Source organism: Monodelphis domestica, chromosome 3 (genome assembly GCF_027887165.1).
Source record: "Monodelphis domestica isolate mMonDom1 chromosome 3, mMonDom1.pri, whole genome shotgun sequence".
NCBI lineage: Eukaryota > Metazoa > Chordata > Mammalia > Didelphimorphia > Didelphidae > Monodelphis > Monodelphis domestica.
In genome coordinates, this window is record NC_077229.1 from 112,393,695 (window position 1) to 112,405,751 (window position 12,057).

Sequence of the window (12,057 nt, forward strand, 5' to 3'; positions counted from 1 at the left end):
GTCTAGTTTCAAAGTCATTTTAAAAGCTTTTCATTATCAAGCAGTAATCTGACATATGTAAAAATGGCAGTAATCTGACATATGTAAAAATGGAGATTTTGAACCCCAGGCTTCAATCCCCAGAAGTCCTTGGTACTTCCCAGAATTCCCTATAATCTCACCTGAGTCCTCACCTGAGTGTGAGAACACAATTTGTATTTAAACTGGCTGTAACGCCTATTGAGCTCTCTTCTCCCACTTCTAAGCACACGCGTCTCTCTACCGGACAGGCAATATGTAGTGATATAGGTTGTGAATGGGCTAATGTGCCCTAGGCATATGCTTTTCTTATTTTGTATTTCTTTATCCTTGATTTCTAAAAATCTTAATAAACCTCATAAAAATATAATACATTTAGTAGAAAAACCAATTTAACTTTTACACATAGAATCACAATTTCATCAGGTGGCGTTTCCAGAAACCCCAATTCCAAGCATCTGTGTGGTTTGGCACTTCAAAGAAGATTGCATGTACTAGGTCTCTTTTGGGCAGTCCTTGCAGTTAGGTGACATGGAACACAGAGCACCTGTGTTTAAATGTGGCCTCGGATACTTCCTAGCTGTGTGACCATCCTAAGTCACTGAACTGCTGTTTGCCTTGGTTTCCTCCTCTGTAAAATAAGAACAATAATCGCACCTCCCTCCAAGGTTATTGTGAGGATCAGATGAGATATCTGTAACATGCTTAGCAGTGGCTGGATAGAGTAGTAAATATATAAATATTAGCTATTATTATCATTACACGAATCTCCCCCATACTAGTGTCCTCCTCATTCCCAATTACCATGCAGCTGTTAATATTATAACTATATGGATCTCACCTGATTGAATGTAAGTTCCTTGAACACAGGGAAAATTTCTCTTGTTTTCTAATCCCTCTCACCTAAGACAATGCCTCCTTGTACATAGTAAGCCCTTAATAAATCTTTGTTCATTGATTCCTGCATTGATTCATTGATTCTCCCTGCCTCAAATCTTACTGCTGTGAACATGAAACCCTCTACCCGCCTCATGATTACATCAGTATCAGCAGTTTTCCCCAATTTGGTTATTCTGTGATCATAGATCTTAAACTTTCTAAAAATAATCAAGATATTTTATCTGAAGTATTTTCTGTATCTTAATCATGTAGGCATTTTTGTAAGCATAAATCTGAAAGAATCATGTAGAAAAATCACACAGCAGGCATAGTTTTCTGTCATTTTTCCTCTCTTTGCTCTATTATGTAAAGTTGTAGTTCAAATATACCCATGTTATCTGATTTTGTTTGATGCTTGAGGATCTATAGAGATATATGTAGAGACGTCTGTATTCTTGGGGAACTATAATCATAACTGAAAAATTATTGTATCTTTAGTATAAGTTTTGGGGTATATAAGGAGGCCACTCACAAGTTTCAGGGTCTCAGTCTGGACCGGAGTCTGGCTTTATTGTGAAACTGCCCCTCTCTCAATAAACCCATTTCTTTTTTTTTTAAACCTTTACCTTCCATTGTAGAATCAATACTGTGTATTGGTTCCAAGGCAGAAGAGTGGTTAAGGGCTAGGAAATGGGCCTTAGGTGACTTGCCCAGGGTCACACAGCTAGGAAGTGTCTGAGGTCAAATTTGAACCCAGGCCCTCCCATCTCTTGGCTTGGTTCTCGATCCACTGAGCCACCCAGCTACCCCCAAATCTATTTCTTTTTGGCTTGGAGACTTTGTTTTATTTTGTGGTGTCTCAGCTAATAAATGTTCACCACACCCCCCAATTCCAATCCTTCTTTCAACTACTTCTTAGAATGAAATCCCTAAAGCCTCCATCAAACCATGTCACTCCCTTGTCCAATAAATTTTCTTCTAATTATTTCTAGGAGTAAATAGAAACTATCTGTATGACCAGCCAAACCAGCCTGCCTATTCATGTGATATTATATCTCCTCTTGTCATGTATTTCATACAAGCCATTCTCCCCATAGCTGGAAAGCAGAATGTATTGCTCACATCTGCTTCTTATTTAAGATAGATCTCTTTAAAGCTCAGCTCACATCATTCTTCCTGGTCCCCCACCTCCTAAATCCCACATACCAAAATTAATGTGAAGTGACTTTTTTTGAAACCTTGACTTTCCTTTTTATTTTATTATAATTTTATTCAAAAATGTTTTGTTTTCCCAATTATATGTAATAACAATTTTCCATGTATGTTTTCTGAAATTATAAGATCCAAATTGTCTTCGTCCCTTTCTTCCTTTCCTCTTCATGGAGAGGGAAAGTAATTTGAACTGGGTTATGCATGTATTATCATGCAAAATGTACTTTCACATTGGTCATTGTTGTAAGGGAATACTCATATAAAATCAAAACCCAAAAATAAAACCATAAATAAACTAACGTGAAGGATAATATGCTTTGCAATGCAATGATACAGGACAGTGCTGAGGGACTTAGGAGAAAGTATGCTATCCTCATGTGGAGAAAGAACTGTGGGAGTAGAGACCCAGAAGAAAATATATGATTTATCACTTGTTTATATGGGTATAGAATTTAGAGTTTGGGTTTTAAAAGATTACTTTATGAAAAAAATGAATAATATGGAAATGGGATTTGAGTGATAATATGTTTATAACCCAGTGAAATTGCTGGTCATATCTGGGAGGAGGGACAGAAAAGGGGAGGGAGACAAGAAGAATCATGTAACCATGGGGAAAGTTTTTTTTTAATTAAAACTTTTAAAAATTATGTTTAATTATATTTTTATATTATTTTATATTTTTAGAATTTTATTTTATAATTTATAGTTTTAATCATATATAAATAAATATTAAAATATATTTTTATTATTTTTTTATTAATTTTAAAAAACATACTATCTAGGACACCAAAACAGAGGTTTCCTGTAATAAACTTGGGTTTACTTCAATAGTTATAAAGAAAAAAAAAGATAGTATGCTTTGATCTGCATCCATTCAACTACAACAGTTCTTTCCCTGGTAATGGTAATTCTTTGTCTTAAGTCCTTCAGAATTGTCCCAGATCATGGTATTGCTGAGAGTTTCTAAGTCTTTCATAGCTGATCATCATACAATATTGTTGTTACTGTGTACAATGTTATCCTGGTTCTGCTTTTTTCACTCTGCATCAATTCATGTAGATCTTTCCAGATTTTTCTGAAATCATCCTGCTTATCATTTCTTAATGTACAACAGTATTTTAACACCATCACATACTACAATCTGTTCAGTCATTCTCCAATTGATGGACATCTCAAATTCCAATGCTTTGCCATCACAAAAAGAGCTTCTATAAATATTTTTATACAAGTAGGTCCTTTCCCCTTTTTTTAATTATCTCTTTAGGATACAGACCCAGTGGTATTACAGCATCAAAGAGTATGCACAGTTTTATAGCCCATTGGGCATAGTTCCAAATTTCCCTCCAGAATGGTTGTATTAGTTTGCAATTCTACCAACAATGCATTAGTATCCCAATTTTGCCATATCCCCTCCAAAATCTTTCATTTTCCTTTACTGTCATATTGGCCAATCTGATAGATATCAGGTGTACCTCAGTTTTGTTTGCATTTCTCTAATCATGTCTTACTTTTTTTCTTAACAACTCTAAGACAGAGGAGCAAGGGCTAGGCAAATGAGGATAAGAGATTTGCCCAAGGTCACACAGCTAGAAGCATCAGAGACAGATTTGAACTCAGGACTTCCTGACTCCAGGCTTGGGTACTCTATCCACAGAGTCACCTAGCTGCCCCTAAATGCATTTCCTATTTACTCTCTATTAACTTATGCATATACATATTATTTCTCCTGATATAATGTAAGCTCCTTAAAGTCAGAAACTGTTTAATTTTCATCTTTGTATCTATCCATCCAAAGGTTTCTTCAATAAGATACTATGTCTGACTAGCTTTATATCCTTTTGTGAGAGTTACTAGTCTAGGACATTAAATGAATGCTATAGATTTTTAACAAGATGTTTGATTAAGTAATTCATAAAACTCTTGAAAAAATAAGATGAATAGGTTTGGGCTAGATTACACAATTAGATTCAAAACAGACTCGAATAGATGGGGTTTTGTTTGTGTTTTGAAACCCTTATTTTCTCTTAGAATGGATACTATGTATCACTTTCCATCTTAGAATCAGTACTTTATATCTGTTTCAAAGCAGAAGAGCAATAAGGACTAGGCAATGGCAGTTAAGTGACTTGTTCAGGGTCACACAGCTAGGAAGTATCTGAGGGTATATTTGAACCCAGGACCTCCCATCTCCAGCCCTGGCTCTCGGTCCACTGAACCATTCAGTTGCCCCCCTTCAAAGAATATTTTTTTTAATGGTTAAATGTCAACTGGATGGAAGGTCTCCAGGAATGTGTTCTTGGCCCTATGCTATTTTACATTTTTTTATCAATGGCTTGCATAAAGTCAAATGTAGATCCTGGTTATCAAAATTTGCGGGTTTCTTAGACCAGAGGGATAGCTAATGTACTCAGTTACAAAGTCACGATCCAAAAAGACCTTGAAAGATTGGAATGAGGGTTCTTAATCTCTGTTTGGAAACCCTTTTAATTTTCTTACAAATTAGTGAGGATCTCCCAAAGAGTTTTTATTTATGTAGATTATAGTTATTAATTTAATATTTATCATATAAGAAATCACCATAAAAGAAAGTAAAATCATGAAAATAGTTTTGATCTGAAAAGCATCTCAAGACTCCTGGACTACACATTGAGAACTATTGGTCTAGAACATTATGTTGAATCTAAGATGAAACTAATTAGAGAGAAATGTAAAGTCTCCATCCCTTGACTCTGGATTTTCTCTTTTCCTTTTTTTTTCTCTTTAATAAAAACCCTTACCTTCCATCTTAGAGTAAATACTATGTATTGGCTCCAAGGCAGAAGAGTGGTAAGCGCTAGGCAATGGGGGTCAAGTGACTTGCCCAGGGTCACACAGCTGGGAAGTATTTGAGGCCAGATTTGAACCTAGGGTCTAGGCCTGGCTCTCAATACACTGAGCTACCCAGCTGCCCCCTGGATTTTTTCTTTTTGTATGTTAGTTGTCTTTAATTTCTTTGATATGGATATTGGCACTACAAAATTCTCTTAGAGAACTTATAAGTAATGGAGGAAGTTAATATGTATCTTGAACTCTTATTTTACCTTTTTTTTGGACCAATATAGTACTATAATGGACTATTTGTATTTTTAAAATCCCCATGATAATCCATGATCTCCACTCCATCAGCCCCCCCCCTTTTTTAAGTTTTCCCTATTTTTTATTATATGCTTAGTAACCATCATCACCAACAAAAAACATTTGATGCAAAACGTTAATTGTTGCAAACAACAAATGCAAAAAAATATATACAAAACCACAAACTCCTCATTGTTTACAATTTGTCTAAGATATGTAAATTATATATGTTTGCTAATACAAACTCTAATTGGCTTCTGCATCCACTCAACACCATATATGTCTTTCTCCTACCCATGACAGCTCTTCTTTATATGTAGCCTTGCCTTATTAGAGGGCAGAGAGCATCTTACTTTTATGCATCCACAACACTTAGCAGGTACCTGATATATAACAAGTGTTTACTAATTGCTTTATCTGTCATCATAATAATAAGTGATTGTCATTTTCATTTTTTTCATCTTTGCCAATCTGAAGAGTGGGAAGTGGAACCCCAAAGCTGCTTTAATTTGCAGATATCTCATTATTACTAGAAGTTTAGAGCATGTTTTTCCATTTGACCTTCCTGTTCTTTATTTCTCTTGGGCAAGGAAGTCAGAGCTGTACCTGCCATTTTGGACTGCTGTGACCTAGGAGGAAAGAAGATGGTTCCTCTTCTGGTGATGAAGTAGTGAGGGAGGAGTTAGGGTGTCTCAGTCTACCTTCTCTGTGGCTGTTTGCCAATCAGAGATGTCTTGGGATGTCCTGGGGTAGGACTGAGAAAATGAGGTCACAAAGGGGATATAAGACATGCATCAGAGTTCGCTAGCTTTCTTTTGCCCAGCCACTCTCATTTTCCCCAGGACTCTTTTGCCTGGCATTCATTCACATTATGGAGAGAGTCTACTAGCTAGTTTAGATTTTCGTGAGGGGCTGATTAATAAATAATTTATAAATTGAGAAATACTAAATACTGCCCCTTGAGAATTTAGTCATTACTTTCCTAATCTGCTATCTTCTAATTCCACATTCATCCATATCTTCCAAAAGGATAGCCTGAGGCTTTGTCAAATGTGTTGCTCAAATCCAAGTAAATGATACCTCCAGCATTCTTGTGAAAAACCTATAAAGTGAATTGAGAGACAAAGCCACTAGCTCTAATGAGAAATTTAGAACAGGGCAAGTTCATGGTGGCTCAGTCAATCTGTCCATTAATCCATCCAGTCATCCATCCATCCCTCCCATCCATCCATGAGTGACATCATGGCAGAGGAGGCCAGATAGGTATAGCTTCATCTCCTTCATCACTACTTATGTATGTGAAGGTGCTCATATGGGTAGAATCTATATCTTTCTCCAACTCTAAGAAGAAACATTTTTTGGACGAACCTATCAACTCCCTGACATTTTTGTTAGGCCCAGCATATTATGAACATCAATAGAAGAGTGTGAGCTATTCAAAAGCTTACTTTCCTGTCAGTATTCTTGAACCACAGAATTGTGATCCACTATCAAGTTTTGCATTGATACCAGGAATGTGACAGGCCTGAGGAGTTAAAACAAAGACTCGCACTCCCTTGTGCCCTGAAAGATGTCCCTTCCAGCTTTGGCAGGGTTGTCAAGGAGACTACTCAAGAGTTGATGGCTCATTCTGCTGCTACCCTAGTCACACATCCAAGAACTTACCCTGAGGTCTATGGTATAATTCACTGGAAAAAAGCAATTACTATGTGACTCCATAATAATTATTTACTAAGAGAAAAGCTGCCTAGGATTCTTTGTGAGTCTTATTTCTCAACTTTTGAGTAGCATCATTTCTTTGAGGCTCTGTAATTCATTGACCTACCTTTTCAAACCTATGCACTGGAAAGATGGGTTCTCACCATGAGTGAAATGAAGAGTTATTCCCAGGCTGCCATTGGATTCTTTGCCAGAATCTGCTCTCTCCTTTTGTACTTTTCTCCAACTGTCAACAGCTGTGGGCTTGCTGGTGGATTCCCTCCTTGTGCCCCAATTTACTCTTCCTAGTTAGACTGTTGGTATATGCTATAAAAGGAAAGGAACATGAATGGAGGAAAGAGCTTATTTTCTCAGAAGGCTCCTTTTGGGAAGACTTACTGTTATGACCTGAGGATGTTAATCTGAAGCTATAAGGCAGAGGCAATTCCATCACTGTAGTCCAAGCTGCACAAAATTATGGGAGAAAATGTCCACTGTCCTCTATACAGTGAGACACTCTTTAAAAACATAATAAATTAATTTTGTTGGGGGAGGGAAGAGAAAATGAGGGACATCTGGCAAGACCAGTTCTTGATGAATCAGCCATGCTGACTCTGTAATCACTACTCTTTTTCCAAGTATTCACTAATGTCAACGTGGAAATCTAGAGATCCCCAGTTCATTTAGTTTGAAAGTAGAAACTCCAGGTTTTGACCTTGTCACAGGAGAGTTTCACCCTGAGGGAAGGTCCCACATCCACTTCAGGTGGGAGGTAGACCCCATCTGAAGTCAAGTAGCTCTTTTGTCACCAGAAACCTTTCCCAGTATATCACACCCTCCTTCCAAGGATCGAACCGAGGACCTTCAGCTTGGAGACTGATGGGCTACCTCCTGCTAAAGCTGAAGTGGATGTCTATTGTCTGGCAAAGTAGGACCTTCCCTCAGGGGGAAAACTCTCCTGTGACAAGGTCAAAACCTGGGGTTTCTACCTCCCAACTAAATAAACTGGGGATCTCTAGATTCCCACATTGACACTAACGATCTTGGATCTCCTTGTCAGGAGTTTAAGTCCAACTCACTGGTCTTTAGTTTTTAGATTCTACTTTCTCCCCTTTTCTTGGAAAATTAGGACAATATGTTCACTTCTCCAGTTCTATGCCACTTCTTTTGTTCCCCATAATCTTTCAAAGAATACCATTCCATCTTCTAGTTCTCTCAGTGTCCTGGGATGCCATTCTTTAAGGCAACCAGGGACTCTCTTATTAGCACTCAATTTCTCTTGGGTTTCTCCTTAGGGGCCGCTTTTTGCCTTTTCTAGTCCAAGGATTATTCACTCTGTCAACATGGAATCGAGAAACCCCAAACCTGTATGTAGCCTAGTAAGCTCTGATGAACCCCAAGTTTTAGGACTAGATCATAGGTTGGAGACCCCAAAGCTTGTCCTTGTTCCCTGTTCCCATGAGAATCCACCCTGAAGGGAATCCCAGGCTAGCAGTTTCAGACTGAATAATGGACGCTAAAACAATCACTTGAGGTGGATGTTAAGCACAAACCAACTAACTCTTTAGTGCAGTAGGCAGTCTTGTAAGCTGAAGGTCCCAAGTTCCAAAATGAGGGTGTGATATACTGGGAGAGCCTTCTGGAAACAAGAAATCACTTGTCATGAGCTTAGCTTCCACCTCAAGTGGATTGTCTTTACCTTAGACCAGGGGTCCCCAAACTTTTTAGACAGGGGGCCAGTTCACTGTCCCTCAGACCATTGGAGGGTCAGACTATAAAAAACAAAACAAAACTGTGAACAAATCTGTATGTCCCTGTCTGGGACAGCGGAGGCGGCAGTGCTGGCTGTGATGGGCCTGTCACACCTTGCCCATAATCCTTTGCGCAGCGCCTCATTCTCTTTCAGTTATTCTCAGAATATGGCACCACACAAAGGATTATGTCACCGGAAGTAGTACTGTATAAGAGTGAAGCCATGCTTTGCGGTGCCACCACATAGAGTTCTCCTCTCACTGACCATCAATGAAAGAAGTGCCCCTTCAGTAAGTGCAGTGGAGGCTGGATAAATGGCCTCAGGAGGCCTCATGTGGCCTTTTTTTTTTGGGGACCCCTGCCTTAGGGCCCATTATTCAGTCTGAAACTGCTAGCTTGAAATTCCCTTCAGGGTGGATTTTCATGGGAACAGAGAACAAGTACAAACTTTGGGGTCTCCAACATACAAGCTTGTCCTAAAATGTGGGGTTCATCAGATCTTACTAGGCTACAAGTTTGAGGTTTCTAGGTTCCATGTTGACAGCTCCAATGTCACATTCTCTTCCATGAAAAGGTCCACCTAGCTCTCCCTCTTAAATATCCTTGGCTCTATAGTCCCAGGCTAAAGGGCCAGTTAGAGGCCTACAGGCCTAGAGGCCTACAGAGACTACTGTTAAATGGTGCCTCCAGTTAGCCTTGGAGTAAGAGGCTAGTGTTCTTTTTTTGAGATATTAGCAGCACATCATGGTTTCCCCATCTCCATAGAACAAAGAGCCTGTTTTTTGATGGTAAGAATATAGAAATATATGAAGCAATGAAAAATATAACACCAATAGAAAGAAGATATTGTTTTAAAGTACAAAAGTAAATTCTCTGAAGTCAGAACCAATTTTTTATCTGACCTTTGTATCTGTGTGGGTGCCTCAACCTTTTTTTAAAAGTCAGATTTATTTTAAAATCACAGATACATTAAAAAATCAAGTGATTTAATAAACTTATTTAATAAGTACAGATAAAAGGAAAAGTAGGGCTTTTCATAAGGAGAAAGAATGCTTTATTACCATCATTTCCCATAGTCCCTCTTGTCAACATGGAATCTAGGAATCCCAAACTAGTGGCCTAGTAGGATCTGATGAACCCCAAGTTTCAGGACTAGCTTATAGGTTGGAGACCCCAAAGTTGTACTTGTTCCCTTTTCCCTTGGGAATCTACCCTGAAGGGAATCCCAGGCTAGCAGTTTCAGACTGAGTGGGGGACCCTCAGGGGAATGACAATCCTAGTTGAGTGGGACTAAGCACATGCTAAGGACCCTCTGTGTTTTAAGTAGTCTCCCCTATTGTATCCCATCCTTTCGCAAGAAGAACCACACCTGGGCAGAAACCATCCTTAAGTATCCATGGTAAGTAGCCCCTTCTCTTATACTCTAGCCTCTAGTGTAACCATTAAAATGTGGTTTTCCAAGACTATGAATTGCCAAAACTGTAAAGGTTTTGGCCGAACTGTAAAGATAATTTTTAGTGTCTTGATTTAAAATCTAAAATTAAGTGGTCACCATGGAAAAATTCCCAAGTATGAAAATACCCAAGTCAGCTGGATTTTATGGAGATTTTAATTAATACAAATGAAGGAATTAAGGGAAGAGGAGAGAGAGAGAGAGAAAGAGAGAGAGAGAGAAAGAGAGAGAATAGTAGAAAGGGCCTAGGCCAAATGACCTAGACCTGAGCCTAAGGGAGAGCGAATCAGTCTTTATCACTCACCACAAGATCATCTCAAGCAAGCTCCAGTCCTCCACTGAACTCCTGAACTCCTCCACTGAGTTCAATCCTTTTCCTTTTAAAGAAATTTTCTCTTATGTCACCTCCCCTAAATTCTCACATCTACCAATCACAGATAGACACTTTTTCCCAGGACTGCCCATTCTTAGTTCACATCTTCTTTTGATCTCACCTTCTCTGGGTAGATAAAATCTACTGAGTACTTCACACCTCTTTTGTTAAGCTTGCCTTTTGTAAGTTGCTTGACCTTTTAGTGATTAATTTGACCTTTATAGGTAGTTAGCACCTTTTTGTATTAGATCTAAAAATAGACCTAGCTTAAGGTTCTAGCTTTACTATAAGTATGAGTTAGGGACTTTCATTGTTCAATCAGGAGTTTACAACTTTATCTTCCCCTAAGGCACTATCTGAGCAGGGTGGAGTAATTTTAAAAGTTCTCAAGACATTCCTGACCAAGTACCTCCATTGTTACAATAGGGGAATAGCTTAACCAAATCTTCTAAAGTATAGTCTGAGCAATTTTAAGATTCATACTAGCTATGATTCATTTCCCAAGTTGGATTATATCCTGTCAATGTAGTTTTAACACTTCCATTTTCTTTGTAGATATAGTGATGTTAATCATCTTTCCCTGCCCCTGAATTCCCCAAATGGTATATAAGTTCACCAAATTCTTTTGTTCCCTGGAGTCCATCTTGAGCGGTGGCACACCCAGGGGTCAGTGACCAGAGCAACCAGAGTTCAATCCTCGGACTCTGTGCAGTCGTATGTAGTGTGCAGCTCTGTGTTGAAGCCTACTAGTGCTGAACCCCTTTTGCCCTTGGTTAAAGAGTTATTTTGACTATTCAATAATTCTGTGGTTTTTTCTAGTCAACATTCCTCCCAAGTCACTCACTGCACAGGGGCTTACAGATAAAAGCTAATGAGACAAATTCTTCAGAGCATAGACTTCATGGCCCTCTACCACCTGGTTCCTCCTAATCAAACTGCCCTCATTTGTTATTATTCTGTGAAGTGGAAAGTCAGATCTGCTTACTGCTCAAGTCTTCACACATTTCTCCCTTCTGTAATAAATGAAAGTAAAATTATTAAATGTAATATTAATTTTAAAAAAGATTGTGGTCACTGTGTATAAAATTAACTCTCAAGTCAGGAGTCTGTTAGCAGCTCTTAACAATTAATGTTTTCATCAAAATGGAGATAAAGCAAAAAGGAGGAAATATAGAAGGAGTCAGAAAATATTACCTAGCTAAATTCCTAAGCTGAATCAGGAAACCCACCAAAGTCACCCCAAAACCTTAGAGTGCACAGCAGGTACCAGAGCTCCCACTCAAGACCATCTTTCACTGCAGCCCTAACCCAGAGAGAGGGAGGGACCTCCCCTCACACACCACACCTTTTTACTTCTGTCCCCCTCCATCACACAAAATGGGATACAGGGGTAGGACAAATTTAAGGAGTAGTTTCTATCTAAACACTTCGGAAACCTTGCCCTGTAAATATCTTCTCTCTGGGGTTATTCACCCAATATTCCACACTGAAAACTTGGGGGTTACCTTTGATTCTTCCCTCTCCCTCACTTCTCATATCCAAACAGCCAGATAGAATA

General features: G+C 38.6%; 1 pseudogene; it reads left to right on the forward strand.

Annotated features, from left to right (window-relative positions):
* The first annotated feature begins 6,828 nt into the window (after positions 1-6,828).
* On the forward strand, positions 6,829-7,347 carry LOC100619513 (mitochondrial carrier homolog 2-like; annotated as a pseudogene).
* The last annotated feature ends 4,710 nt before the right edge of the window (positions 7,348-12,057 follow it).